The sequence below is a fragment of the Cariama cristata genome, unplaced genomic scaffold (assembly GCF_000690535.1).
Source record: "Cariama cristata isolate BGI_N322 unplaced genomic scaffold, ASM69053v1 scaffold2248, whole genome shotgun sequence".
Taxonomy (NCBI): domain Eukaryota; kingdom Metazoa; phylum Chordata; class Aves; order Cariamiformes; family Cariamidae; genus Cariama; species Cariama cristata.
In genome coordinates this window covers 96,164-101,941 of record NW_009630433.1, presented here as the reverse complement: position 1 = coordinate 101,941, position 5,778 = coordinate 96,164, and positions in this window count along the sequence as shown.

Here is a 5,778-nt window from a genome sequence, read left to right as displayed (position 1 = left end):
CTGTAGGATGCTAGAAAGCACCCACACAAGGACTGGAACTTGTTAAGATGCAGGACTTTGAGAAACTTTGGCTTACAAATATGTTTTTAAACCAAAGTTGTCCAGATGTGAGTGAAATACAAACTTGGGAGCATTTCCAAAAGGGCAATATTGAAATAAATCAATCTCTTCCTCCCCTGCCCCAAAACATGACAGACTTCCCAGGAAGCTCACTTTGAAAGCCTTTTTTTTCACTAGATAGGTTCTGAGGCTGCATGAGCACTTTCAGGACAGAGGCTGGACACTCTGGTCAGCTGTTGGGAGTACCTTTCTGCACATGGAAAACTGCAAGCCCTGACAGTCCCACCTCTGTCAGAGTTTCTAAGGCTTTCAGATTTTCTCTTTATTTCTAGAAGCTAAGCATTTTGGGTATCTGGCTTAGAGCAGGATCTTTGATACCTTCGAGGCCTGCTAGGCTTCTGGTTCCATGGCAGGAAACTTTGCTGAAATCCCAAATCCATGGTTGAAGTCCTTGTGCCCTGTAGACAACCTGCCATGGGGCTGAGAGTCTAGCCATGATTAAAACTGGGACTTGAATCCAGCTCTGCCTCCAGTATGGCTGGTTGCACCAGTTTGGAGCCTGAAACCAAAGCATAAATCTGCGAGATTAAAACTAGGAAATGTGAAATGATGCTTTCTATCAGTAACAAAAATGTCCAGAAGTTTTAGTCTCCTCTAATGTATAAAATGGTGTGGTTTTCCTGGGGAATTCTCCCAGGGAAGGACTTGCTCATTTGTACTTAAGACAGGTTGGTCTGCATGCTTAGGTAAATGGGTGGGTGATCTGTGCTATATGAACATACCTAGATTGATCACTTCTTCCAAAGATGTATTCTAAGAGTCTTCAAACTTGAAGTCTGCCAAAACAGGAGTACAGCGTTGCATGTGCTGTTTCCTTGATCTCTCTACTTCTCAGTTCTGTTAGGCAGCAGCCTGCAGTATTAATCAGAAGCAAAGCTGCCGAACAGCAGAGGCACCTCTGTTTTGATCTGTAGTGGACCCTTGTCTTGTAGATTTGTTTCTTAATAGACTCCCACTTTCTCATGTTCATGTTCCTGATGTCCCTTGCTCCCTCTTTCTCCTGAAGCCTTGCTAAAGCAGGTCACTCTGGTACTGCAGTGCCTTGGCCATTTCTCGTTACCTCCATCACAAAGGGCTGTGCTGTTCTGTTTGTGCTTATAAGGTACCCAGATGGTGCAGAGAGTGAGTGACCACCAGGCTCATTTTAACTTGTGGGGTCAAACCTTTCTCTGCTAAATAACACAAGTGTTCCCAGCTGCTGTGCAGCTGCAGGGAGTCTGCTTTCCTTCACAGGCATTAAAAACCCTTTAATCAGTGTTTGTTGTTTGTCAGCAGTGGTGTTGAGGTGTGGAGAAAAAGAACAGATATGCTTTGTTGGCAAAGTTAACTTCATTCTGACCTCTTATCTTTCCTTTTTTCTTTTCAAGTTTGAAGAAGCAGAAAGTAGTTTGGGAAGTGGTTTCTCAAGCACCTGTGTAAATGTATTTGCTAAAGGAGGAGGTTTATGTCCTTATACAGAATCACATAATCGATTTGGTTGGAAGAGACCTTTGGGATCATCGAGTCCAACCTTTGCCCTAACACCACCATGTCAGCTAGGCCATGGCACTAAGTGCCATGTCCAGTCTTTTCTTAAACACCTCCAGGGATGGTGACTCCACCACCTCCCTGGGCAGCCCATCCCAATGCCTAACGACCCTTTCTGAGAAGAAATGCCTCCTCATTTCTACCCTGAACCTCCCCTGGTACAGTTTCAGACTATGCCCTCTTGTCCTGTCACAGGTTGCCTGGGAGAATAGACCGACCCCCACCTCGCTACACCCTCCTTTCAGGTCGTTGTAGAGAGTGATCAGGTCTCCCCTCAGCCTCCTCTTCTCCAGACTAGACACCCCCAGCTCCCTCAGCCGCTCCTCATAAGACTTGTTCTCCAGGCCCTTCACTGCCCTTCTCTGGGCTCGATCCAGCACCTCAAGGTCTGTCTTGTAGTGAGGGGCCCAAAACGGAACACAGCATTCAAGGTGTGGCCTCACCAGTGCTGAGTACGAAGGGACGATCACTGCCCTGGTCCTGCTGGCCATGCTATTGCTGATACAAGCCAGGATGCTGTTGGCCTTCTTGGCTACCTGGGCACACTGCTGGCTCATGTTCAGCCAGCTCTCAGTCAGCACCCCCAGGTCTATTTCCACTTGACCACTTTCTAACCACTCTTCCCTCAGCCTGTAATGCTGCATGGGGGTTTTGTGGCTGAAATGTAGGACCTGGCGGTTGTTCTTGTTGAAACTCATGCTGTTGGTCTTAGCCCGTCTATCCAGCCTGTAAAGATACAACATTTGACATAAAGATGCTCTGAGAGCTGCACTGAACTGGAGGCTCTTTAGGGCGGGGACTCAAACTGGCTAGTGCAAGAGCTGTGCAGGCTCTATTAATGTAAGCAAATTCTATGAAAAGACAAATACTACTGTCTAATACTAGTGTTACTTATGCTTATTTTAGTATTGAGTCTACATTCAAGGGATCCCATTTGCAATCTGGTCAATTTTAACAGTTCCCTGGAAAATAGATTGTTCCTGCTAGTTTTTATGGGGTTCTGTGTTTGTGGGTTGGGGGGGGAGGGTTGTGTGTAAGTGTTTGTGGTTTTTTGTTTGTTTGGTTAGTTTTTTTTAGTTCTGCTTTTAATAGCTCTTCTTCCATGAAGGAAAAAGGAGGAGAGAAGAGAACTGATAAACCAGTGACGCCATCTCCAGTCCCATTTGTTTTGGATGTATTCTGTTCTGAAACAAATGGGAACACAGATGTCAAGAAGAGGCTTTGAGAAATCTCAGAGCTAAGATAATTATTTCCCTCTTCTCTCGAGATGAAGCTTGGAAACCTGCTGGTGCTGCACATGTTTGCAGGATTACTTTTTCCGTGAGTCCAGATCTGTTCACGTTGTGTGTCTGTGTGTACAGCACCAAGCACTGCTCTGTGAGTGTTGATTCTATTGTTTGCAAAGCCTATTTGTGTGCATGTCCTGAAGCTGTTAGGACAACAAGCTTTGATTTTGAGCTTCAAGGGTCACGATAGGACATTTGGTGTTAAAGGCAGAATACTTTATCTTGCTATTCTTCCCCTGAAGGGACCGGAGAATGATGTTACTGCCTTGGCTGAGTCTGGGGAGATTTGATAGCCAGGCGCATTGCTTGCAGCCTTCTCCCTGGCTCAGCAATATCTCCTGTAATGACCAAGGTGCTCTTTTGGAGCAGGACTGTGCTCCTTGGAAAATCAGTGCCTGCTTGCTCGAAGTGGTAATAAAGAATGGGGAATGAGTAACTTACAAATAGTAGTCCTAGCTGTTAAAATTAGCAGACACGTATTTTGGCGTTCATCCAGTGGTTTTCTTCAAGTGACTGAGGCTGCTTACAAAGGAGGGCGGTTGTTGTGCTCTGATAGGCAAAATGCTAGAAAGACGACTCTCTGTGCTGGGTGGGAGGGGATGGACACTCAAAACAGCTAGTATGTTAAATGTCTCTGGATGGTCTGTGTTGATGATCACTTTTGTAGCATGAACGCTAACCAGCTGGAAACTGGACAAAGAACCACCGTTTTACTATCTGAAAGCTGGCAGGGCTGCCGAGCAAAGACAAGGGCTCTAAACTACAGTGGAGCAGGTGTCCTACTGTAAGGGAGAGTTCTTGAAGCCCTTCAGTAATATCTCCAGGAGATCTAGCCTTTCTGGCAGCATTGTCTGATCACATGAGAAGAACCCTGATCAAACAGGCATGATTCTGGCTCCTTCTGGAAATTAATGCAGACTTTTACAATTATAATCTAGCTGAACAAAACAAGCACCATCTTGTGCAACTACGTAAACTATAAACTTTTTTGGCAAGGCAGGTGTGGCATCTTCAGTGTATGGAAAGCACCTAACATGCTGTGTGGGCTCCCTACTGTAATCCAAATTACAAATGCTAAAAAGGCTTTGATTTTTTTTTTTTTGTATAACGTGGTTCTTGGCTTAATTTGGGTAGGCAAGAACATCATAGACTGCATTGGGGCACTCTGCATGTTTCCTCAGGCCCTCATAATTAATCAATGCTGAGCTCTTCCTCCCCATCCTTCTGCAGGGGGGGTACCGGAGGAAAGCTGTTCCATAGCCTTAGGTTTAGCTCATTTGTCAGCCCTGAGAAGGACTTTCTATTCTTCAGCGATGCCCTTTCTGGAAGGAGGGGTGTTCCTGGCTTGCAAGGCCCCTCTATACTAAGTATTCTGGTAGAGGCTGCAGAAGGCTTAGGTGAGTTTTCATGATACAAGCTGAGTTTTCAATAAATTCGTAATCTGGTTAGATGCTGGGAACCTAGCTTTTTTGGTGCACCTCTGGATAACTCTGATTTGTGGAACTCAGCTTCTGACACAAGAAATGCCAGTAGCTCAAGCCCTCAGAGTTGTGATAGATGGCAGATGCACATGTTCCTCCTCAACCAGAATGGCTTCTGTGTTTAACTGAATACTTGATCACTGTATGTGCACCATACTGTGCTATCAGGCAGCCCTGCTTTTAAAATCTGTTTATACAGACAGCTGAAAAGCCTTGTGAGTCTTTCAGGGTCTCTGACTTCACATGCTGGGAGTAAGCTTCAGCATCTTCAGTTTGCTGCTTTTTGCTGTATGTTTACAGTCACTGGTGATCTTTGCACCTTGGAGGCTACAGAAGGAAGTTACTGTAGCCAGAGCAATTCCAAGCTAACTTGTGATAGTCCAACCCCTGGCAAGAACTGGGCAAAAGTCTGGTCCAGCTTTACAGTGTTTTTATAGTCTAGTCCAGGTCTCTATAAACCATTATAATTGCCTTCAGGTTTAAATTTTCCAATTTCCCATTTGGAACAGGTGTTGCCAGGTTATAGAAAGTGTTGCAGAAAAGGAACAAAAACATTTTAAAACTCTGTGCTGTTACAAATTTTGGCAAGTCTCTGACAGATGAGATTTTTAAAAAAAGTTTGCCCCACCAAAAGGAAAAAAAATGCAGACCTTGCTTACTTTACCCAGCTGTCATGTTTAAATAGGGTTTTTAGTAATGCGTGAGTCTTCAAAAGATCCAACAGTATGTTTTTATATGAAAATATGCAACTTCTCAATTGTTTTTCATCTCATTTAATTGGGGAGAGAGAGTGTAACGAATTTTTTTTTTTAAAAAAAAAGTCAAAAAACAAATTTCAGATATGCATGTTCTTGGAGTTGTTAAAAACCAACCCAAACTGGGCTTCAGGCAATGTTTTTTCAACAGCTTTAACCTCAAAGCATAGAGCAGACAGCTTTGTAGGCAAACTGTAACACCAAGGTGATTATGGCAGTGACTCACACTTCCCTGTAAGGCATCCAGCTATCAACACAGGCGGAGAGCCGTGGCTTTGTGCATGCAGGCAGGGTGTCAGTCAGTGCCCACTTGCCAGCCAACTCCGAACTGCTGAGCTCATAACCGCTTTGACAGCGAGCTGGGATATTGGTGTACTACAGAGCAACTCTGGTCCCCCCAGGCTTGCGAGAGGCTTAAGAGATGGGAGCTTGGGAAGGGGAAGTGCAAGGCAGGTTTAACTTCCCTTTTCTTTGCTTAATCCTTATGGGACTTGTTTCAAGAATCCGTTGAAATCTTCCTGTGAGCAGGTGGTTGGGTTTGGGTAATAGTTAAAGGTCTGACTGACTAACCACTAAGTGGGGTAGCATGGGAGGTGGAAAGGGCTGCTA